This window comes from Poecilia reticulata, chromosome 5, assembly GCF_904066995.2.
Source record: "Poecilia reticulata chromosome 5, P_reticulata-male-v2, whole genome shotgun sequence".
Taxonomy (NCBI): Eukaryota; Metazoa; Chordata; class Actinopteri; order Cyprinodontiformes; family Poeciliidae; genus Poecilia; species Poecilia reticulata.
The window spans coordinates 6,274,158-6,300,671 of NC_088834.1; the positions used below are offsets into that span (position 1 = coordinate 6,274,158).

General features: G+C 37.0%; 1 protein-coding gene across 7 annotated transcripts in view; it reads left to right on the plus strand.

Annotated features, from left to right (window-relative positions):
- rap1gapb (RAP1 GTPase activating protein b) overlaps window positions 1-26,514 on the plus strand; it is a 106,827-nt gene that overhangs the window by 40,922 nt on the left and 39,391 nt on the right. For 5 of the 7 annotated variants that reach the window (XM_081606894.1, XM_081606900.1, XM_081606899.1 and 2 more), the window contains one exon: window positions 8,635-8,670. The gene's annotated coding sequence lies outside the window, so the exon portion shown is untranslated. Of the gene's footprint in view, window positions 1-8,634; window positions 8,671-21,166; window positions 21,304-26,514 lie in introns of those variants that run through there. The other 2 variants (XM_081606893.1, XM_081606897.1) reach the window with 2 other exon arrangements.

Here is a 26,514-nt window from a genome sequence, read left to right on the forward strand (position 1 = left end):
TTTTAATACATCAGAAATGTGCCATTTTAATGAACACTACCACAGATTAAACATGTTCTTATTGTGTTTATTCTCTGTAACAGTTTAGACTTAGATATGTGATTCTATGAATCATAATTTCAGGGATGGAAACATTTTGTCTCCTGTCCTAACATAGCATGAACTTCATTAGTCACATTTATTTAGAAAGAAATCTAACTGAAAGGGGATGGAAAGAAGGTGTGGGCGGGATGGAGGACATGCAACCAAGGAGCCATGTAGCAGAGTTGTAGTCAAGACCACCGAACCCAAGACCAGTGCCCTGCGCTAAATGACACAATAACATTAAGTTTACCTATCAAAATTGGTTTTCAGATTGATCTGAAAGATCCACATTCCCATAAAAACACCTAGATATTAAATACTTAAGAGCTGAAATGAATTTAGCCAGTATCAATTAAAACTCACTTCATTCTGTTTTGCTTTCATCGCTGTGCTACAATCCGCAGAGGTCTCCTGCTATCCCTAGAAAAATAACGCCCTGGGTGGTTGCCCATATTGCCCATGTCAGAAACCACAACTGAAACATCGCAATTAACGGTAAATAACGTTCAACTATGAACACTGTCCAACGGCGCAACACCGCGCAACAAGTAACCAAGCAGAAGGAGCACCGTGACTGTTTTCATCCTCCCTCCCACTGCAATGTTTGCCACCATGACAGGAGACGAAATCAATCAATGAGCAATGAGCATGTTCTGTGTTCATACGTTCAACTTTTACTTATTCAGCGATTAAATAAATATGTGTGTGTGTATATATATATATAGCTACCGCAGTGTACACAAGAACAAAGAACGGCTCTAAGTGAGGCTTCAGTCCTTAGGACTTAGTAAAGATCCGTCCAGAAGAATCGGATCGTTCGTGAATGTTATATCACTATATTGCAGACTTTGGTCACAGTGTTGTCCTAAGCAACACCTCAGTCAACACCTCCACACAATAATTCAGCGCATGAGTGACAACTTTTTTTCATCGCAGATGCAACATGTGTCTCAGTACAGCTAGCTTTGCTAGCATCACTTCCACAGATATTACCTTTCTTTAAGCTTTCCTTCCAAGTGACGCTAAAAGTTGGACGACGTCCCACCGTCTGTGAAAGCGAAGCGCTGGCGATTTTACATGTCGCCATATATTATGATTTATGCAGCTATTATCGATTAAACAGACATCTTCTCCCGCTCAGAGGAAACCACTGCGCATGTCTGGAGCTCCGCGTGCGAGTAAAGGTGGAGTCGATGGGTGACAACAGACACTAAGTCACGTTATTGCTCGGATTTTACGGCGCCACCTTAAATCCCTGAACTTCACATTTTAACGGAAAAAAGAGCAACGAGACTTGGATGTAACGAGTAACGAGACAGTTTTGTAGAAATGTAATGAAGTAGAAAGTACAGATACTTACTGTAAAATGTAGTGGAGTAAAAGTAGAAAGTCCCCATTATTAAATCTACTTAAGTAAAGTACTGATACACGAAAACTGTACTTAAGTACAGTAACGAAGTACTTGTACTTCGTTACTTCCCACCACTGCTCATTTATGCTTTGGGCAGCTCTTTTTTTTAGACTTAAAAAGCTCAGGGACATACTGGAAGTGGCCAAGATAACAACTGGGTCTAAAAATATTTCAGAAAGGTTTTCTGTTGCTTCACTCTTATCTTCTTTATTAAAGGACATACAGAGAAAAAAGAAGATAATGGAGTCATGAATTTTCTTTCCAGGTTATGTATATAATCAGATAAGATTCTCTGCTTACCATTACAGAAGTTCGACATCTACCTTTGGGATACTTTAATCTCTTTTTATACAGTAAATACATTCTACAGATATGTATATAATGTAAGACCTTGGTCAAAATTTATCATAGATGGCTAAAGGACTAGGAGTTTCCAAGACGAGAATTTGTCTTGTTTGGAGCACACACAAAGATTTGTCTTTTCATGTGTCATAGAAGAAAGTTATCAGTCATCCAGCATTTTTTTTCATGAAGCAACCTAAAAACTTGGTGGGGCTTAAATTAAATTCTACGTTGTCTTCATTGCAGTGATAAGGAAATGTACATCAAAATGTGCCCAAAAGGCATGGTAGACATTGAGAACAATAGGAGTCCCAATAGTGAAACTGGAGGTACCCCATAGTGGAGTGGACAACCTGTAATTTGGCAGAGCTTCAAAAATATTATTAGTCAAATAAATGTGAAGTAAACCATTTCAAAGCAGATCCCAAATGACTAATTAATCTCTTTGTCTGTTGGTTATGAACCAAAAGTTGACTTTACCAAAGACGAAGGATTAATCCAGCATAAGTACAACAGTACAATTTTCTGTCACACTATGCATCAAAATCTCATCTGAGACACTATGAAGAGCAATGTCAAAGGTATGAGATTTAATGAAACCTGATGACTAATTTGCAGTTAAACATTTTTTTGTCTTAATTCTTCCTTTAAAAAAAATTTTAAAATCAGGCACCATATATGAGTAAGAATTTGTTTTTAACTTTCTTCCTAGAGATCTGTGCGATCTGAGCAGCGTGATTTTAGTTGACTAGAAATGGCTGAACCTGCTATATTTAGTAAAACTCCTGGAGGGCTGGAGTCATTTCTGCAGAGACTGTTTTAAATTTTCAGACACATTTCTTGTGGCACTAATAAATGTCATCTCACCAACACCTTTTGCACTACTGCAGCCCAATTTCATTGCTCTCCCCACTGATGTTTACTTTAGTCACTTAGCATTTGATGTGCTCAGCCCAGATCACCCTACGATGTCAAGTGGGATAAAATTACATTCGTACTCCATCAGCAGAGAATGTGAGTGTAACAGAAAGACGTTTTATGTCTTTTTCAGTGTTGTGCCAGACAAACAATTTGTTTTTTTTGTGCAAGCCGAGTCTCCACTTTATTTTGAAAGTGACGTATAAGAACCTGGAGATTTTTTCTGGAATTCTAAGAATTACACATAAAAAAAATACATCTTATGGTTTTTCTAATTTACACATAATACAGATTGTTATATGTTTATTAATAATGATGCAATAATTGAATGGATTTGATCACTCGAAGATTTCTCTTTACCAGTGTAAAAGAAGCAGGTTCGTAGAAAGCAAAGCAAACATGCAGAAAGATACACAACTTTTTGCTAAATGGTTTGTATTTTTGTGTTTTATATTTGAGCATCTTTTGATATATTGGAATTAGAATTTAGGATCATAGCTCAATCTTCAGAACCTATTGTGATGCCATAAGTAATGATTAACCATAATCAAATATTCCAATAAGAATCAGTAGATTTTTTTTTCTTTTGAACTGTTAAACTAGTTAGAACAGAACAAAATGTTAAACGATCAAATGTGATTTTTTTTTCAGTTTCTTGTATGATTCTGATTGTTTGCATTTAAGCTTCTTCTTTTTAATGACGATACAATTAATTTACCTGGCAAAAACCTAGCGTGCCTAGGAGCTACCATGGAAACAACAATTCAGAGTTTCCCCTGCATTAGTTAATTGTCTCATTTTGCGCAACTTTTGCATAAACAAAAAGGATTGCAAACTCACTTAGCAACAATCCAACCGGTGGGGCATAACGTGGTGGCTCCCACTCAGTTGTAACTAAAATTTAGTGAAAATCCAACAAATACGCTGGGGATATTGCAAAAGGAAAGCACAGCAGTAGACCAAGGACAATGTCACAGCAACGCAAACACAAAGACTGAAAGCAAGCAGCCCTGAAAACAGAAAATGCACAACAAAAGAAAGAAAACACAGAGCTGAACCAGAAGGCAGCCTTAGATTTAAGGAGTTCCAACCAAATCAGTAAAGATGACCTGTTGAAGAAAACACATTTACTGATTTCTAGTTAAAGGGCATCTATGCACCAGCAGTGAAAAGTAAGATTGTTGATTAAATATTTTGGTTTCCTTTCACAAGCTTCATATAGTTTGCTGAAATTTTGTCCTGTTCCTTCTGGAAGAAGTGATGTAACTTTGACATGTTTGATGGTGGCTCTGCTTACACACACACACACGCACACACCCACACACACACACACCTGTTCAACTCTGCCCTCTTATCATTTATGGTATTTAGGTTATAACATTGTGATGGTCACTTCAAAACATTTGCTCTGAGGCCTTTACGCTCTCTAGCAGATTGCTTAAGGACATGGTACATTGGAAAGCCCTTTTTCACCTAAGTTTTACCTTCTTTGCCTTCCCCCATTTTCCCCTAAATGTAAAATAAATGTTTCATCAGACTAAAAGATATGTCTGAAACCAAAAGCTTTTGTCTGAGGGCATTTTCAAATTGTAATCTGACTTTTTATGTTTCTTTTGGAGTAATAGCTTCTTCCTCACTGTCGAGCCTTTCAGCCATGCTGTTTTAATATGGAAAATTACACTTTCTTATGAGATTCTGTCACCATCTTCACAAGATCTTTTGTTTATTTCTGGAGCCGATACTCATTTCACATTGAAGCACATTCATCTCTGGGACTTATTTCTTTTCTCAATGGTAGAATAACTGGACATCCATGTGGTGTTTATATACGTCACCTTCAAGCAGGAAATTATAGCCTAGGATAAACAAGATTTTTGTAGATGCACGTTCCCTTTCCGATATCTTGCCTCATTTCTTTTTCCCATGTTACTCAACAAAGCAGTGTTTGAGGTGTAGCCTACAATACTATACAAAAATTATTGTTGTTGCTCCCTTACAGTTCTTATTAGATCAAGATTATATAACTTGTATGTACTCATATTTTTTAGAAGCATAAAATGTAGACATTTTTCATATGCAATTTCTAATGTCGCATGTCTTCTGAGCATCAGCCTTTCCCCCACAGGGTTTGCTTACCACTTTTCTTAGATTTCACTCTAGTTTAAATATTCTGCAGTTTTATGGCTACAAAAAATGCAATGTCGTCGAGGGAATTGTATTTTGCTTCAATCTCTGTAAATGTTTAAACTGAAAACGCTTGCTAGTGTGGTTGAAAAACTGACAAAAAAAAACATTTCATCCATTTTAACAGAACTGAATATGTTTTTTTTATCAACTGCTTGATACTAGAGATAGAAAATAAAAACGTGGCGAATCAGGGTTAGTTTCAGCTGTGCAATACCACATCAGTATATTGCAGTCCAAATCAAAAGCAATATATTAGGCTTCGCAGTAAAGTTAATGTATTTTCATAACTTTCCTCTCTAATTAAAACTTTTGGAAACACTTGTTTGTCAATGCAATTAGTTGCAAAATGTTGTTTGTTACGGTTCATGCTGTGTCACATTTTGGAAGTGTCATGTCATCCATTAGTAGAGGGAGGTGTGGTTGTTTATGCTGTGGCCTATTTCTCAATCCTGACTGTTAACATCAAAACAGTGCTGTCTGTGTCAGCAGGGGGGACAAACAGCACACCTAATGCTGACTGGCAAACTAATATTTCTACTAATAACAAGGTGCAACAAACAGTAAAAAAAAAAAAAACACAGCCGTCAGCAGCTCCTGATATGGCTGTTTTCAAATCAAATAGATATTAGACAGTTAGAAAACTGGGTTAAGGTTTATACAACAGTGTTTGAAATGCACTGAAAAGTTTAATAAAATAACATTTCATTTGAGACAAACTGGGATTCTACCATTTCATTATCTAAGACTTTACAAAATACATGTAATACATGTAATATTATCAAACTAAACATGTAAAATGTGCACATTTTAACAACAAATTTTAACAGCAAACATGTAAATATGTAAAACCTTTAGAATTTCCCATAATTTAATGACTGGACCATGGAAGAATGTAAGCAACACAAACTTGAATTTTTTATTTTATTTTACAGTCTGGCAAGGCATAAACTCAAACTTAGAACTGCAAGCTTCGATAATTCAATATTTTTTCCCTCCGGTCCAACAGGCTTTGAGACACTTTCGCACACCTTATTCAAATGAACTTATTACTTAAAACAGTTGCCACACATTCTGCGGGAGCAGTGTGCGATAAGAACCAGAGTGAGAAAGCAATGAACTGAGATCCGTTCCGGTTTAGGGTTAAAGTAGAAATTTGTTATGTGTTGCAGTAAAAGTAAAGTTCTGAATATGTAAACTGCTCCATTTGAAAATGCACCACAATCTGTGAGTTAGTTGATATTGGAAATGGTTGATTACATTCTGGCCACATTCCAACAGTTGAGTAGCGCTTTTCCTATTCTGTGTGAGCTGAATTTTTTCAGAGGGAAAAATGTATACTGATATTGTAAAGAGTAAACATTAAGGCTTGACGTGCACCGCTCTCCATAGCGTCACTTTATATAATAGGTTTTTCTTATTTAATCAAATTGGTAAAATAAATGTTTTAGTATTCCAATTTATTGAGATGCTCTCACTGTTGCTATCTCAGCTGCTTTCATTTGCCTATTTTGGCAGAGATGTGTCGATGCCAAAAATTTGTGGCATGTTCTCAGCCTAATACAATCAGACAAAAAGAGGATTTTTGTTTGCTTTTTCTAATTGTCGTTATGCAACACATAGCAGTGAATACTTGATGTGTATATTTAAAGTACAGCTGAACTCCTGAAATGGAAAAACTGGCAGCTACACCTATTTAGTCCACTTTATAGTGAATACAATGTGACAAAAGCATATGATGCCAGCAGAAAGAGGTGAAAACAAAGCAGCAGGGCAAAGCTGTTTTAAATTAAACACTCCTGATGGTGTCTGACAGGTGCTCCCAGTTGGGCTGATTAGACCCACCCATCAGGACTGGAAAGGTAGCACAAATTGTTCAAGAAAGCAACCAACACCTCTCCATACAAGTTCAGCTAAGTAACAGCTTATTCAAGGAATTTAGCATATAAATAGTTCTAATGCAGAGGTGTCTAAAGACGGTCCTTAATGGCTCACATCCTACAGGTTTTAGTTCCTTCCCTGGATTAACACACCTGAATCAAATGATAGTTTGCTAGCCAGCCTCTACAGCTCATGATGACATGCTGAGGACCATTTGGACCACTTCTGTCAGCTGTTTTGGTGCATAAGTATATGTAAAATGGCAGGAGACCGCTGCAGTCAAAGATAGTAATTATTCCTGCCAGCAGGCACATTTACTATACATGTTTAAGCTCATTTTTGTCCTCCAGGCAACATAATGTCACAGCAAGTGTGTTTTTGTTTGACAGTTATTTTAAAAACACTTCTTTTTTCTTAAGATTATTATAACCAAAGAGAAACATCTGCTCCGTGTATATGTCGTATAATCTGTAATGGATAAAGGGCGGAGACAGGAGCAAACCTTACAGAATCTCTTTCTGGTGCTCAGAAATATAATCTTTGGGGAATAAATCTTGGGATTTCTCAAGTAAAACAAATGCAACAGTAAAACTTGGAAACAAGGAGATGCTGGAGACACATCTCTTTTGTGTGTGATGTAACCAGTCAGCATTCACAGAAATTACTTTCCAATGAGCTTTTAGGAAGGTGAATTTCAGAAAGCAGTATTGCTGTTTCAAAAATAAATATCAAAATATTCCTAGCTAACATCAATGATTGGTATGCTGCTAAGCATGTCACATTTTTTTTTTTTTTTTTTTGAGATTTTTGTTATTTACGAAGCAAACAAAAGCAGTCTATGTGCACAAGACTAAAATAAGAATGTCAGGAGAGTTGCGCTAATTATCTGGATGGTATTTTCATTTTACTACTTTGTCAATAAATGGCTTGAATGCCTTTGTGAGCGTCGACTCTGCATGAGCTTTGTAATTATTTGAATTGTTACCCCTGGGGAGGATGTCAGTGGCAGTGATTATTTGTAGATTAATTGTCCACAGCCAGTGTCTGTTTTTGTGCAGTTTTAAAGATCAGTTCTATCAGAGGAGGCATTATTGTAAGAGAGTGACATCTCTCCAAAATACAGACCTGTTGAGCAAGTGTGGTGGAGGAAAAGTACTCTGGTATCCTCTTATATTGACTTTATTTCTTGCTTTGAATTTTAATATTTCTTTTATTCATTGCACATATCAGTTTATCTCACAACATAACGTTGCACGATTTCTGTAATTAATTCCTCCATATCTCTCAGATTATTTGAGATGTAATTACATTTTCATGCATGCTCTACTTTTATTTTCTAATCTTGATGATATTTCGATTAAAACTGCTGCGTTTCCTTCCATTTAATCATATCTACACTCCGACAGTCTGCCTCCCTGCAGCTGCCAGGCACCACTTACCGTGTTTGAAACAGTCCCACTCTGGCTCTGCTGAGCCTGTAGCTGGCAGGCAGAGGCGTGGTGGAGAGAGGAAATAGGATATATGGAAAGCGTATTCCTCTGGCTTCGTGTCACGTTCCTAGTGTACAACATGTATTGCAATCTACTGGTACAAAAAATATATACTGGCTTTAAAATTAGCATGATTTATGCAAAATTGTGTTTGGCAAAAATGAGTCCTTATGTTCAAATGCTCAGGTTTGATTGATATTTACAGAAAGCTTCCTTTTTTAGTGCTTTTGCTCTATTGCACTTGAGTTTTCCTACAGAATGTGAAATACAACTACGAGGTATTTAATTATAAGTAAAATTTAAAATGTCTTTCTTTCTGTCTAGAGTTGACAAGAGCTTCTCCAGGACCAGAACCACAGGGTGAGTCATCTCTTTTTAAAACTAACACATAACAGAATTGGGTTTTATGCTTCAGTAGCTGCAAATGTTTTCTTGCTATGTCGTATTTGTCAGTGTCATCTATTTTTATGTGGCCATCTTAAAATTAGATGAAGTCATCACAAATTTTACATCGATGCTGCATCCTGCTTTATTTTGTCCTGGTCACCTTGATGTTGCTTACTTCTCGCTTCACTGTACCAAAGCAAAATACAATTTCTATTTAACTAATGAGTATTTTAATTGTGATGTCTTGTGATGTAACCAGAAAAAAAACAAACATAATATGCTATTTGTTTCCCTATCTTGAAAAGAAGTGCTTAATTTAGTTTGAAATTAGCTGTTTTACTCACAGGAACCAACCTGTATCACTGCACTGGCATTCCCAAATTGTCTTATTAAGGGTGGGTTTGAAAATCTTGGCACAAAACTCTGTTGCCTTGACCGGAAATTGTCCTGAGACTTAAAGGCTGCTGGGACTAAAGCAAGTCTTTTGGAGGCTTGGGTGGTCCCCTACAGTGGATTTAGACAAGGTCCTCTTGAACACAGCAAGAAAGCGATACTTAGCACGCATGCAGCGATGTCTGGCGGAAAAAGAAGTCAAAATTAGCCAGCATACTTCGCATAAGAAAGTCTTTTAACACATACCAGCAGGTTACCAACTAAAATTCTTTTAACCAGATTCAGCCTTGAGGCTTGTGTGGGTCTAGCTCATAAATGTAATCCTTAGCTGGCTATATAATGTATTATGGAGAACTGCCATTTATTTTAAAAATCACGAAGTTGTCAGAAATTCATTGTAAGCTCCGTTGTGATACAAGCAGCTTGACAGGATCATTAATACCCTTACAATTAATCAGGAATGAATTCAAGATCCAGCCCACAGTCTTACATAGAGATTTTGAAGGGATCAGAGGAAGGGCATTTCTTATGGATAAAAAGTAACATTTGAAGTGTTCATTTGCACAACAAAATGCAAAAGTTTTTATTGCTTATTAAATAATTGTTATAGGCTGTAATTAAAAGTGAGGTCAAGCTCCTGGAAACACTTTCTTTTGCTGTACTGACTGCATTTTTGTTATAAGTAATACATTTCCAGTTGTCTGATGTTGTTATTTCATACGACTGAGATATGTACTTCTCGGTCGTCTAAGAAACGACTGTGTTATCTAAATTCATATTTTTTTGTATTTTTAATTAGCTAAGAATTTACTGAGGAAGTTTCTGAGGAAAAATAAAACGAAGTGATATCCATTGTCACTGTTTAAGCAAAAGGAGCTCAGGATTTAGACTTTAAGTTGTCCATCTACTAAATGCTTTGTCAGTTCCTTAAGGGATAAGACATCTAATTGTAATCTAAAATAGGCTTTGTTGCAATGATCAGTTGATGACCTAGGTGTAGTTGCTACAAAAGTGGATAAGAAAGTTTTCCATTTTCCATTGTAAGACCTTAAAACGACTACCCGAATATCTCAAGAAGACTTTTTTGGGTAGGTAATGACATTTCCAGTTGAGCAAAAATCTATGTATGTTTGAAAAACTTTGTACTCTGATGACTTGACCTTTTTGCAATGTGTTGTTAGAAAAAGGAGAGAGAGGAGCTAGTAATATTCCTTACTCAGCAGGTAGTCTACCACCATGGAAAGCCTGTGCAGGTGCAGAAACAGATGGATGGAGGCAGGGAGCAGAGGAATGTGTGTGATGCCAGCTGGTCATGTAAATTACAAACCTCTGAAATCTCAATCTTCACGTGAATTCACAGCACTGGATTAATCCGATGCTATTTATATTCTTTTGCCCTGTTAGCATGGGATATTCAACTGATGTTTAAGTAATATGTCATTAAACGTATTAAACGTATTTTATGAAAATGTGCCATTTGGATGTAAATTGTCATCATCATAACTGTGGATGGCATCATATCTTTTCAGGGACGTCCAAGAAATTTCTGTCAACAGTCGACAACATAAATGTCCAATACAAAAATTACTCAAATTATCATCCACATAGTGTGCACTGTCTAACAAAGCAAAAAAAAGTGTTTGTCTTTACCAGATGTTGCAGAAAAGGGAATAACTCGGGTCAGTTCAACTCTTCAAACCTACTAGGCCTTATGTTCAATATTACAGAGTTCTACAAAACTATTCAGGCCTTACAACCTGTTTTTATTTTACATTTTGACACATTGTAGCCATAGACTTTGGGCAATTTTGAGATTTTATGTAATAGACCTATAATGGGTTTCAAAATCTGAAAACGGGTGTATGCATTTGAATTTGATATCCCTAAATACAATGCAGTGAAATTAAATGCCTTTAAAATTCAAATAATTCACCAGAGTACAACTAAGCAAGGGCAGTATTGATCAGAGAAGCATCCAGGAAGTCCGTAGTGATAGTTGAAGAGCAGCAGAGAGCCACAGCTCAGGTGACAGAATCTGTTGACAGGACACAAAGTTGTGCAGTTTGCTACAGTGACCTCTAGCAAACTGCTAATGGCAAGACGAAGCTACTGTTCCAAAAAGTCATAAGAACACTCGCTTGGATTTTTAAGATGTATTTTTTTAATGTTGCTGTTTTTCAGGACTATATTGAATGAGCACTGAGCCAGCGTCAAGGGTCCCCTTTTGTATCATTTCAATATTGTTTATTGTTTTGTAAATCAAAGTATTATGTAATTTGATATTATTTAAATGTGTTAGTTTATTTTAAATACAGTTAAGTTTCGTACAAATGAGGAATATATCAAAACAGCTATCGTACGAGTAGCTAAATGTTTTTTTTGAAGGTATGCTTACCCATATGTAGATCAGTTGGTGGTTTATACACCATCTCCTCTAATGTCTGACCAACTGTTGAACATTTGTTAGCTCCCACACACTGATAAAATCAAAACTCATAAGCTGAACTGTCTACAGCTCGTACTTGAGATGGATGTGATACATTTCTCTAGCTTATTGTTACTTGGCGGGATGTAAAGCACAGCAGTCTACTGAAGGATTTTTGCCTTTTTGTTTACAAGTCTGTCATGTAGCTTGCCAGCAGCTGGAAAGTTATGCTTTGCTGATATTATGCATCAAATGGGCCATAAAATTAGACAAAAATGGACGCCTAATGAGTTTGAAAAGGACAATGGGAGGGCTTATTGGAAAGAGGAAATTGGAGATTTAAGAATGATTCATGTTCATCAGGAGAATACACCCTCGCACACTAGCTGAATTTTATTATGAGGATTTTGGTTCCTCCATATTTCAAACAGGTCTGCAGCAGATGGTAACAGTATCTCAGAGCGGGGTTGTGCCATTGCTATCAATCCACAGCACAGATTGTAATCATTGCAGATTATAATCACTGAGTCATGATGCCAGTTGTGTACCGCAGCAGTTGTAGGCTGCATCGAAATAAAAAAGGGTGAGCCAGACCAAGGCTCCTGGAGTTTAATTGTTTACTTTTTAGTACGTAATTTATCTTCAGTTCAGAGCAGCTCCTTTAGCTGCAGCTCTCTGGGAAAAAAAAGTTGTTTTTGTTTTGGATTGCTCCAAAACAGTTACTTTTTAAAAAAAATTATCTTATATCTATTGAGCTATGGACATCATCACATGGGTGAGATTTATGGTAGCAGCTTCACACCACAGATTGTCATTAAAAGTTGTTTTGCTGAATGCAACAACTTCACTGAGTGTACTGCTAAGTGTTGTTCTGTGTTTTTAAGCACAGCCTTAACTCCCTCCATCGCCGTGTTTGAGCATTTGGTTTGTGCTGATGTAATTTCAGCTCCCCTGACTCATTTGATTAAAGAGATGCTGTTTGTAAAAGGTGAGAAAACACATCTTTGACTGTGCTAAACTGCTGGCAGCACAGTGCTGCCAATTAAAAGGTAATTGCCTTAATTTCTTCCACTAACAAGGGAGCTTATCTTTCTAACTCTTAAGCTGCTGCTGGATAAAGACCTTGACATTTATGCAAGATTCTTCATTAAGACGTTAGCATGAGAGAGAACAAGCATAATCATAATGTATTATGGCTAAAGATACTGTCGGTGAGTTAGAGATTTTTCTAATTTTATTGGCTTAGATCAGTGTTTCCCAATCCTGGACCTCAAGCCACACTGCCCTGCATGTTTTAGAAATGTTCCTGCTTCTTTGCTCATAATACAGCTGATTGCAGTTCAGCAAAATCCTGCTAATTGAAATCACCTGTGCCAAAGTAAGGAAACACCTAAAAAATGCAGGGCAGTGTGCCTTGAGGACCAGGGTTGGGAAACACTGGCTTAGATTGACAGGGACGTTCACTTCCAAGAGGCTCTGTTTTAGGCTTTGGTGATATGCAGGGGCGCAGCTGGAAGTTGCATCTGTTGCTTTGCAGCCAGGAACACAAGCCTGAGCCAGCATTTTGACAGACTTGAGAACCTGAGTGTTAATGAAGTGGTCCTCTGCCTTTTTAAAGAAGAGAGAGTTAGCTGGAGAGGCATCTAATTAGCCATGTGTGCTACTTCAAACGGCTGTTAATGATCATTTCCATCTTAATGGAGGGGAGTCAAGTGTCGTGAGTAGAAAGTAAATGGATAAACCGGAGCCACCTGCTGCTTAGTGGATCGGCCAGATATTCGTGTGTGAGGTTTCTTGGCTTTGTTGTAATTGTGATACACTTTTTACATCTGTAATACCAACCAAGAGCCAACATGTTTCATAAATAACATGAAAGCAAACTAAAAAGACAGTCAGTGTGGTCTCTAATATTGTATAAGACTCTTGCTGACTGGATAGATTTTGTCTCAGAGATGTTCACTTGGAATGATATCGAGTGAGTTGGCAGACCACTAAATCTAACTAAATTAATATTAATGGTATATTCATAGACCAACTTACCTCAAACCACAGTTTCCACTTTGCTGCAGATTATCTAGAGCATCATTTTTATTTGAGGATATGCAGTGCATTTATGCTGCATACAGCACCATCCAATTATTCAGTGTCTTAGTTTCAGTGGTTTCCATTCAGTAGTGCAAAGGGAACTTGATACCAAGTAAAAGTACAACTATTCAGAATAAAAATTGTCTTTAATGGCTAAAACGGTACATACAAACAAGTTATTTGACCTTGGTTTTGAGTGCTCACAGAGGTATACATACATAAACTGCAAATATGCTTATTTTATTTCACATCTGAGTAACTGACAACTCATGCTGTAAGGTGTTTGTTGTGTTCATCAGAGAGACGGCCTGGGGGAAGATGCTGTCTCTCTGGCAGCTGTTTTTTGCAAAAAGTAGTGCCAACCTGATATGTTGCTTATGCTGTAAACGGAGGTGTTGCTGAAAACATGTTGGTGTCTTTCTTGGTCACTTCTTTAAATGAATAGCTCCAGAGAAATTGTGAAGCTTACTGAGGGAAGCCCAAAATCTGTTCCCAAATACATTTTGACAGCAGTGCTATTCATAAAGAGTCTTTTTCAATATGCTGTTATATTATTAAATAGATATTGACTCTAATTTTCCCACAGTGCAATGTGTGACTCATAGGGTAACTTGTGTTTTTATTGTAGCAAGAATGTCACCTTGAGTTGCATTTCTGAATATCATTGTTCTGCTTTGGCCCAAGACACTAAAGGCATTCTATCATATTAAGTAAATCTATTTAAACACCTAACTTTTAAGAAAGTAATAAAATAAATGTCTTGTAATCAGCTAATAAAACTGGATAAGTCTGGTTTGAATAAATGTCAGAGAATGAAGAAAGAAAAAGAGTAAAGATCTGTTATTAACCTGTGCCAAAGTACATGTTTGAAGTGCATCTGATGAGAATATCTTAAAAATAAAAAATATTTTTTTTAAAGAAAGAATTGTAGATGAGATTGCAGTTTCTTCCCATAAAAAAAATTAATTTGACTTTTTGTCCTTTTATTTTGCTTGGAGGAGATCTGTATGCTATTCTGAACAAGGAAAGAAACCTGGCTGCAAGCCCTTGGAGTGTGTCCCACTTTATAGTGTGTTCAGCCTGGAAATTGGTCTGCATCTGGATTTGCTCTTGTGGGTGGCACTAAGGTCAGAGCCGCAGAGTTATAAAGACCCTTCTGGCCAACCAGGTCTAAATCAGATGGATATATTCTGCTGCTCGCTTCACCTGCTCAGTTAAATACAAAATAGACATATAATCAAAAAATTAGTTTGGTATAACAACAATAAAAACCATTGTGAAGCACTTTGATATAGACATTTTGAAAATACTGATTATGATCCTACACAGACACTTATTCTCCAAAATTATCTGTCTGGAAACTCCAATAAAACTTTATGAAGTAGCTAAACATGGCTATTGTAATGATGATAAGCCTCATTGTCATAAGGCCTCATTACTTCCAAGCTAAAAAGAAATGCACCAGTTAGATATTTCTCACCATTAAACCAAGAGCAAAAGAAAATAGCAGCAGTGTTAATGACATATCATCACACTTAAGTTTTTGCTCAGTCTCACTTGCCCATTGTCATTTATGACACCTTCTAACCAAATTGTTCTTTATGTCTTCAAGTATCTCTAGGCTTTTCTGAGTTTATTTATGAAGCATAACAATTTCATTTGTGGCTAATATTCTGTCTTCAGTAAGTATAACCAGCAAAACAATATAAGTTTATAATTGTTTTGTATGTGATCGAACTTGCAAAATTCAGCAAACAATTCTAATGATTATTGCCTTCACTAAATGTTTCTACTTATAAGTATTTTGAGTATTTTTACCTTACAAATGTTGGTCACATTTAAAAATTTGTCTTCAGCCCATGTTTTCTGCATGCATGTCAATGAACCTTTCTTGCTCATTGTTATTTCATACTTGTTTTGGGTTTTCACTCAGCAGTCACTGTTGCCACTTGGAACAACAGGAAACCTCACTATATCAAGCCGCATAATAACTTTAATCAGCTAAATAGTCACAGGGACTCTCAGAAATGCAGCACAGAGGGGTTTCATTCAATCAACCTACTAATGAGTCACAAAGCTTGTCTTTATTTACCAAAGATGAAGTAAGTTTGTATAGTATTTTAAGAAAGCTAAAGCATTTCTACAAGAGAAGGAAAATTTTACATTAAACTTGAGCTCGGTAAATAATTTTTTACAGAAAGTCATGTTAAAATTTATGCTACAGATTTGCACACACCTATATTCATCGTATGTTTAGCTCATTTGAATTGTTGGGTTCCAATCAGAGATATTATTGTACTAGTTTGACTACATTGAATAAAAGAAAAGAACCCAAGTGAAGCAAGATAGTACATTTTCCAGACTATAGGTTGCTCTGGAGCAAGAGTCGTATCAGTCAAACGATATCATAAAGAAGAAAAATCACTGGTGATATGTTGTATTCAGCTACCTAATTTTCAATTAACTCACAGAAACTTTTCGACCTTGTCTTGAAAGTCTGCGGACAGTTTTTGATGGTTTCAGGGTGGTCTGCTCTGCCAGCGAAGTGCACAGCGGAGCGGAGACACATGCAGTGTAAATACAAAGTGATAGAGACAGCTGCGTTGCATGAAGCGGCAACACCAAAAAGGCTCGTCTACAAAGTCATTAATATTCATCTGGTTGGCAACTACCAGAGTATGAAGACATGGCATCATTAGTGATTAGCTTCTTCTTGGCTGCAGATAGCAACTCTTTGGTTCACATCAGTCTGTACGAATTAATACCATGAAGAGAAAAATATGTAGCAGGATCAACTAATACTGTATGAAAAACTGTGCGACTTATAGTCCATAAAATACAGTTATAAGCACCAGGCTATCAATCCAGCTTTTGTGTCTTTATTGTCCCTGAGGAAGGTGTACAACACATTAGCAGTGCTTCTGACTGGGGTCAAGTTTTCACAGTAAATCTTTTGGTTGGTGCAATACTGAAAAAATACACTAATGACAGTTTAGTTGCCATAACTGGCTCATTAAACTATGACGGGTCATGACCAATGACAGAGATACTTCCATTAAATAAAACACAACAATGAACCACAATAATTTCCTGCTGAAATTCAAAATGTAATTTTCTTCTAACACTTGCTGCTTATTTCTTATTTAGCCCTAACAGTTAAAGATTATGCTTACTGTAAATCTGAAACATCACTTTCTATTTTTAAAGATAGTTACAATAACTGTTTAATTACAGATTAAATATAATTATGAATGAGCAACATCCATCCCATCCAGATGGAAAGTCTACGTTCAAGTCTAGATTTCTAAAACCAGTTTCAGGCCATAAGAGCTCCAAGTAAAGATGGCACCAAATGAGACTCTGTCATGCTGACAACACTTTATTGGGAAGAAAAAAAAAGACCTCTCTAGGCATCTTTTAAGGGAATGATTAGAGTGAAAAACCAAGTCCTCCTCAAGAAGGCTACTCATGTTAATTAGTCTTTGCTGGAGAGTCATCTGTTTGCTTACAATCCTCTTTTTTGTCTGTCTCTACAGAATCTTCTGTGAGACACATCAGAGCTTGCATATTTTCATTGTCACCCGAAAGCTTAATTTATGTATTGCTGAATTAATTTTACTTTTAAAGAATTAGAGTGTTACATCACAAGTCTTATCTGATTGCTTGTCATTGCTAATATAGTGTTTAGCGTATAAAACACAGAACCATTTGATCATGGGGATCAGCTCATCTTGCTAGTTTTAGAAGTTATTTTAATGGGAACTTGTATAAAACATAAAATAAAAGGAAATATTTAAATAAAGTTGGATGTAAAAAACATGGTCATTTGAATATCAGGAAAAATACATCAGAAAAGCTTATAAAGTTTAAAGAGTTCCATTCTTATTTCAAAGCTTCAGTGTGGCATTGATCCTGCTGGAAGTGTAATAGTATAACTATTTGATTGCTGTAGTTATGATGTAAGAATATTAAGCCACATTAAATAATTATAATGTTCATAAATCAACCATCATAACTCCTGAAAAAGAACAGCCTAAAGGATAAATTGTCTTCCTTCCCATTGAGTGATCTCTATTACATTCTGAAAGAACCACAATATGTCTGTATAGACTTAGCATTGCAATTTATTTTTGAATGAACAGTTAATGCATTATTAATTATGAAGAACCAATGAGCAACAGTAACCCATAAACAACTTCAAGAATGAAGTTTATGAGCGCTTGGTGGTTCAGTTGGTAGAGCGCTTGCATTGTGCAAGAAACTTAAACAAGAAAAACATTCAAAATACTAATAAACTGGTTAAAAACCTAAAATGTACCAGGAGTTTTTAACTACAGTAGTTATTTATTTAGGGTCTAGATTACCAGGATTTTACAGGGGTCTTCAGAGACCCAAGGGGACAGTCGTATTGACATCTAGCATGACTGTAATGTAAAAGGAGACCTTAGAAATGGGAGATGTTTGCAGTCTCTAACTTTTTTCTCCTGTATTCTGGCTGGCTACAGAGGACAAAAAACATCTGGTTTGATGCTAGGCTTTTACATGTTCTGTACGCTGCTTAGTTTGGGTGTGGGTGGTTTTAGTTTGCATTTTGTGCTTCTGTATTACTCTACATCCTACACATAACATTCTTTACCAATACTCTGGAGATAAGTAAAGACTGAGCAGGAAAATCCCCCTACTCCGTTGCATTCTTTGTGGTTTTGTTTTCTTAAGTTTTGAAACTTGGAATTTTCTCAGTTTTATTTTGGAAGCTTCTGATGGTCTTCACTCACTTCTTTGCATCCTGGCATATTTCAGAAAATTTGTACCTAAAGCTTTGGCTTATTTTTGCCTTCTTGCTTTTGTTTTCCACTTGATTTGAGTTATTAATGTTTAGTTTATTTTCCATGGTGTTATTTAAGTTTTAGTCTGTCGTATATTGTCATGCCTTCATCCTCTGTTTTTTCTTTGATTGTTACTTCTTTCACGTCTGCATTGGTACTGGCTCTCTTAGACTGTGTAAATGTTAAACTCCGTTTTTCTAAGGAAAGGAGTGTGAATAGAAAAGGAAGCAAACAGTCACAGTGAAAGAGTGGGACAAACAGATGAGTAAAGCTAACTAAATAAAAAATATTTAATTCAGAGAAGTCTAATCTTAACCCATGTACATTTGCTTCTCCAATTACAAAGTTTAATATGGCAATTATGATTTTCTGTATAGCAATCTAAAAAAACAGACAGATAATATACAGAGATATCACCCTTCTTCTGTCCTGGTTTGACAAACATTTGCTCTCCCCGTGATAACCAAGATTTGCTCTTTCATCATCTGATCCTTCCTGTTGGCAAGGAAGAGAATGGAAACAGCCAGAGAAAGGTGTTGACTGTACTTAACCTGCATGTGTCATGCTCTCCCTCTCCGCTGTTCCACTGTGTCCAGGTTATCCCAGTACACACGGGATATCTTTCTGTGGTGACTGGTTGAGCGGCTTACCTGGAACCTGTGTGCTGGGAGACACAGCGTGGATTAACTGGAGTAGCCACTGAAGCAGCAAATGAAAGGATAGCAGGCTCTGTGTGTTTCTTTCACTGTCACAAGTGTATGATTAAGTTCTTGTGATTTGATTTGCTTCATACACAAATTTGTGTTGATTGCCAACAGATATCTGAATACTTTGGCTCACATTCACTGTTTGGTTTCTTGTTATTCAAGAATCATAGAATAATGACTTCATTGATTTGTAGTGTGGAAAGGGATACCGGACCATTTCTAAGACTCTGGGATTCCATCGATCCATAGTAAGAGCCATTGTTTACAAATCGAGAAAACAATGAACCGTGCTGAATCTTGCCATGACTGGCCAACCTAATAATTACTTCAACAGTTCTTTAACAACTTATTTAAGAGGTCCCAGAAAACCTAATTCAACATTTACAGTAGACATTTACATTTTCTCTTACCTCGATTAAAGTCAGTGGTCATGATTTAACAAAAAGAGAAGAGACTGGGTAAACCCGGCAGACATATGAGACAAAGATGGGACTTATTGAAAAGCATGGGTTCCATTACATTTTGCACTAAAACAACACAGTATTTCAGAGAAATAACATCATACCAAAACATGGCGATGATTGTATAATAGTCTGGGCTTGCTTTTCTGCGTTAAGACCTGGACAACTTGTCATAATTGACGAAGCCTTCAAACCTTCAAGAGACTCCACCTCCACAGTGATCAAGGTCTCAGAGTGGACTAGTCAAAGTCCATACTTCATCATATTGAGATCTTGTGACATGCTCAAAAACCCTCAACTGTGGAAAAATTAAAACCGTTCAGCCAACAAGAGCATTTCAGAAACTACTAAAATACAGTAACATATTCTTATTGCATGTAGGCCTTTTATTTACTGCAAATTTGTAAAAATGCTAACTGCAGAATCCCACAAAGCTTGGTGACAAGACAGGCCAACACTTTAAGAAACAGACATTGGAGACGGTAATATATGACTTGACTATAAACATAATTCCTCTGTCACAGTTGTTTTAATCTATATGTGATTAGATGTCAGGTTTATTTTGTTGTTTAAATGTTTGTTTTGACCAAAGCAGTTGAGGGACAGAGTTAAAACACCTTTTTATGAAGTTGAGTCAGAGTTTCAGCATGGATGACACATCCTGAATAATCACTTCATCTGGAATGTCAAGTCACCTCTCGAAACTAAAATTCTTCTGCTTATGTCGTCCATTTGTATGTTAGTACTAAATTAAACTGGACCTAGATAAATAAGTACATTTGAAATGCAATCATTTACCAGTGGATACTGTTGTGTTTGGAGTAGACTCCAGCAATGCTTGTTATTCAACTCTTTTGTGATTGTATGCATAATGCCTAGTAATGTATTTGACTCTTTTATGTTCATGCACAAAGATCAGGCTTCTCGCCAAAGAGGAAAATGTGATTACTCTGTAATACACTGCACAACTCCGACCTATGCTCATTCCTCTGCGAGCTGAGCAAGTCATTTTCCCCATTATGTGCGAGTGTGCTACAAAATCTGCAACATTTGAGAGCTTCTCAGCTCGCTGCCTGCCACTAATGTGTCAAATGGACAATGGGGTGTTTAGGCTCATTTCAGCAGAAGGGGTTTTGTGATGTTGAAACAAGTTGTCAGAGAGAGGCAGATGATGACACAGAAATCTGATGTCTCTGCATCCCCCCAGCAAAAGAGGTTATGTTCTGTTTTTTGTCTTTTTTTTTTAAAACTTGACTTCCAAACGTGGATTTGTCTGCAGTTGCGTCTTACTGAATGAGCAAATTCTGCAATTAACAAGCAGGCTCACTGAGGCAAAGGAACAGCTAGAGCTTGGATGTGCATCTCTCTGTCACAAACAGATCAAGAGAAAAGACAGGATGTGCAGATGGAAACATAAGAGAGACAGAGAGAAGAAAGCGCTTGTGACCGCCTTAGATTAAAAAGCAGCAGCAGCAGCGTGAACACAAGCATGTGAGGAGGAGAGACTGAGAGAGGGAGAGAGGAAAACAGGGAGGGGAAGACGAAGAGGGGAGGGCTGCTCTCAGCATCATCTGACAGGCGAGAGGCTGATCTCGACAGCAGGTGTTGGAGGATAGAGAGGCTGAGCCAGACGCATGGAGCGAGCGATACGCGGACCAAGTTATTGAAGAGGGAAGGCTGAGCTGTGAGTGAGGTAGCACCAAAGACAGGTGAGCATGGAGAGATATATGAAAGAGTGCACTGCCTTTGTGGGGATAAACTGCTGATGACGGAAGACGGATGAATTGAGCTTAACTCATGACAAGACTTGACAGATAAAGGAGGAACTGACGGGATAGACGCAGCTCAAAAGATTGTGCCTCTTGTACAACTCTGCTGATCAGCTCAGATCTCTTCATCCCACTGGGTGCCACTCTGAATGCTGAACTTTCTCTATGTGCCTGCTGCTGTTGTCCACACAGGAAGTAGACGTCTTTTATCTCGAGTAAATGACTCTGCTTTCATTGTGCATTAGCTGTAGAACTTGATTAGATTAGTTGCTCTCTACTAAGTGAACCTGCAAAGCATAGGGGTTTATGTGTGTAGTTGCGAACAATCAAACAATGTCTGGGTGTGTGTGTGCGCGCGCATGTGTGTGCGTGTCACTTAGTGCCCACGTATTTGTTGGACTAGGAGAAGAAAAAGATGCATCAGGGCAAAATATTCTTCCTAAAGCAAAACTGTGATCTAATTATTATTTGTGCTCAGTATACATAATGAATCCTAGATATGCAAGCCCAGGGCAAGAATGTCATAACAGTGAAACCTGACGTTGTTACAAAGAGAATGAACTGGAGAAACGAATACTTTCTTGTGAGCACTTGAACTTAATTGAGCCTCATTTGCCGCAATGATTAGTAAGCCGAATTTATGCCAGCATGTCTGCAAAGTTTGTGTTTTGCCAAAGTGAAGCCTCCCGTTAGTCATTCTGGCATAACTCAGAGATCTTTCGCTTGGTGACATTGATAAAAGAAGTGGGTGATGACAACAACCTTGGATTTTTAGCGAAACACTCCAAAAACACAGGCAGCAATCATGTTCTCAAATTAAGACAGGAAGCAAATTGCTGTTTCCTCCTGTGGTGCAGGTGATAGGTGTGTTGATTTTGGTGTTTTTGTAGAGTAATTTGCATTGGAAACCCATTTCATGAAAGCTACTTCCTTTTTCAAATACTGCAATGAGAAAAACATGTTATCAGGACCTCCACTGATAATTCACACCTTATAATAAGTGTATGACCCAAGTTTTCCTGTTGCAATGTTTCCCAGTTGGTGGTAGCATTGACTCAGATGTTGCTTTTAATGACAAACAACAAGAAATGTTATTACGACATTACGCTTTCAAATGTGTAGTGACTCGTTAACGTTTCAGTTTTTGTGATTTAAAAAACAAGACCACAAAAGAAAATTCAAAAACTTCTGCAACAAAAAAGTTTTTGATAGAATTTCACAGGATAGTGTGACATTTATCCTTTGCAATTCAACAGAAAAGCAAAGAAATCTGTTAAAAGGACAACAAGGGTATAAAAGCTGCGATAAATTCGATCCGGCTTATTTACTGTTCAGTATTCAAGGATTCACTAATTTGTGGATTTTTCTGTGGAACATTATTCTTGAAAAATTTGTAGATTTTCAGATTTTATTGTTGAACATATCTGAATTATTTGAATGAAAATGCAGCTTGGGCAAAGATGAGAAAGTGCAGTGATGTTTACATCTGCGACAGTGCCAAAATATTTTCCAATGTTAGTAATGATGTATGTTAAGGTATATTTGATGTTTGAACTATTAAAATAGGCAGTTTTAGGGATTTTTAGAGGGGTTCTCAAATATTTGAATATTTGCAGAGTTTAGATATTTGCAGCGTTCATAGTACGTAACCCCTGCAAATATTGAGGTTCCACTGTAAACTGGTTGTGAAAATGTGCGCATCCAAACTAAAACTCATTTCTGCATGTCACATCACATAAATTCTTGGAAGCTATTAGATAATGAGAACACCATATGCACACAGATTTAGTCATGCTTACTTGTTGATTCTGCATTGAACATTTCCAAAACCTTTTTTGTTTTCTTGCTTCTCTTTTTGATGCCAAGTATAAACTTCTCATTCATCTCTCCAGCAGACACATAATCAATTCACATTTTCATCCATCATAAACCATTAGGTTTTCCTCCAGAAAATAATGCAGTCACCACCTTGTTTTACCATGGCTCTGATGTGGTGTGCTTGGCTCATGCTCTTTGTTGTTTTTTTGCCAAACCTACTGTTTTTTAAGTATGACCTAAAACATCAGCTTGTGGTTCATGGGAACACAAAACCTTTCCTCATAATGAGTTGGAAGAATCTCCTTAGTCCACAGATGGTGAGGAAGACAGGAAATTGTTGTTACATGTTGAACACAGCCAGTCAAATTTTTTCTTCTTTGGAAAAGATGTCATACAGCACAGCAGCATCTGTTACATTCCTTGACACCCAAGCGACAAGATGATCCTTTCAATCTTTAAATTAGACATTGACCTCAGCATTAGAATAGAGATCTTAAGACAGATATTTTCCTTTGGAGCTGGTAAAAAAAAGACACGTGCCTTTTTCTTGCAGGTATAACTGTTACTCATCTAGTTGGAAGTGTAAATTCATTTCAATTCAAGTTCAAAGTTTTAAGTCCCTGGTTCTGATGCTGCTGCAGCAACAGATCACGGCAAATGAGATTGCACTGTTCACAGCAGACTCACAGAAAATAATATGCAACATCTGTTAAGTGTATGGGAGATGGAGAAAAAGCTGAGAACAGCTGGTGTAGCGCTTTGTAGACTGGGAACAACTGTTTTATCTTAAATGTGAACAAATCAATGGAGAATATTGTAGATTTCCAGAGAAACAGACTGTTTCTATCATTGGAGAAGTGGAGGTGGTGGAGGAATATAAATATTTTGGTGTTCAGCTGGACAACAGGCTAGACTGGAGACACAACAGTGAATCAATCTACAGGAAGGAACAGAGCAGATATGCATCCACACTTCGGTCAGCTTGGTTGGTTAACTGGTCTTCTCAGTAGGTGGTCTTGCAGCTTTTCCTTCAGAACAAGTTATACACTACCACATCATTGAAAGTCCATTTTTGTATTGAATCCTTAAAAAACTAAATCTTAGAACTTGCATCAAAAATGTGTTTTCTGGAAGTGAAAGAGATTACACACAAACAAAATTATTGAAGTCATTGCCTTCCAAATTGAACTTCTTGAGCACCTTTCTTCTCAGACAATTTAGTCTCCTCATTTTATAAAACAGTCACAATTTAACTAGCATGAGTAAAGCAAGTGTGATCCTGCTTGCCTTTGTCAAACATCTCCAGAGATTCAGTTTTCACTGAACGACAAGCCAAAAACTATGGTGGCCACCATGATATTAGGCAGGTGGTTTTAAAGTTGTGGCAGATCTACCACACCTTTCAACAATTAACCGAACGTAATCTTAATGCTTTTAATCTTAGACACATTTACAATCTGCATGTCCACTGATTGCATGTATAAATTATGGCATGTTCTGGCAGCCGCTTGATAAAGTACTGACCTGTCCTGGGTGTACCCCGCCTCTCACCGATTGATTCCTGGAGATATGAACCATCCTTCCTATGACCTTGCAAGCATTACACAGGCATAGAAAATGGATGGATGTTTCAGACATACAAACACAATAATTCTCGCTCTTCAAAAGAGTTCTGTTTGATATATGAGAGTACTTAGTACAAATACATGCTTCACATTTTAGTTTTTTTGTAGCACATTTTAAGATGCATTTGTCATTTTCCTTCCCCTTTACAATTATTCTGTTCTCTGTGTTGATTTATTTCCTAAAAACCCACGCAGGAAATGTGTGAATGTAATATAACAAAATGTGGAAAGCATCAAAATTACGGAAGGCACTGGAAATGCAGAACAAAAGGTTGTTTTTCTTGTCTCTCTGTTAATCTATGTCACTCAAGATCTTCATGCTAATGGGGAAATGTATATAAGCCCATTAGATCAGCTGTAACAGACCGTGTTACTCTGTTATTTGGAAAGCCCATAATAGCAACATTTGACAAGATGATGTCTGACTCTGCCAACAGGGTTTTTGGCTAACTTTCATTGCCAAAGTAACCAGTGCATTGTTCAGCTGGACACACAGCCAACATTAAGCTTGAGGTCAGAAGGATTTTGGAGCAGCATTTGTCTAACTGCCAAAGAGCCTGCTGGATTTACCTTAGCATTAATTTGAATTATTTTAAATTTTTTATCAATATGAAATACTGAAATATTTCCTAAAATATGTTTCATGCATGTGATTAATCCCAATGCTCGCCTGATTGCATAAGTGACAACACAAAGTTAAACATAACTGATAGGGATTTTTTGGTATTATCATTTTGTTGTTACTTTAGTTCATATTCAGTCTAATGTTCGTCAGTTTAAAGTATTCTCTGCTTTAAACTGTATGTGTGAACTGACCTAGAAGTCACAGCTGCCTGTTATCTTCATGTGAAACAGTTTGACCGAGATTTGAACCAGGCTCAGATCATGGGACAGATGTTAAATTGTTTTACGACCTTTGCTGTGTTTAGGTAAAATGTTTTACGACCTCAGCTGTTTCCCTGTTGTCTTATCTTGCCTTTCCTCCCTCTTTGAAGTTTGATAATAAAAGACAAGCTCTACCTAAAGATTGGCAGAATGCTCTGTGAACGGCTCGGAGGAGCAGTTGACAGAGTATTTTTCTTTTGCGCAAAAGTTTAGTCATAAATTCATATACGTTGTCTGTGGTTCTTTTATGTAGGTTCTAAGAAAATACCTATCAATAACAATAAATTGTTTTGCACATTGGCACTCGTTCTGTATATTTCAGATGAGCTTTATTCAATACATGACAGTTTGTCTATGGATATCAAAGGTTTTATTTAGTCTTCAGTCCAAAGGTTTGATGTACCGCATGCCCTCAAAGAAAATTTACTTGGGTAGCAAGCTATGTTGTTGACCTATCATCTGTTTCTATTTACTCTTATCTTTTGCGTACTCAGCAGACACATTTTCTCATCCTGAAAAGTTTAAATCCATTTTACTGAAACATGTTGGTATTTAGAGGTACAACCTGGCCTTCAACATGATTGGATTGCAGAAATTCTTCTCAGACTTTATGGGCCACACACTCCACAGAGACTGCTGCTGGTAAACACAGGATTAATTGGTGGATTTAGTTTCAGACAGCCTTGTGTCCATTTGAGAAACATTCTAGCCACCACGAATGAGCAGAAAATCAGGAGATTACTTGAAGAAAACGTTGTAAATAAAAAGCTATCAACGTAAAATGCCTCTAGGTCTCTGGCACTGTAAATTTAGCTTTGATTTA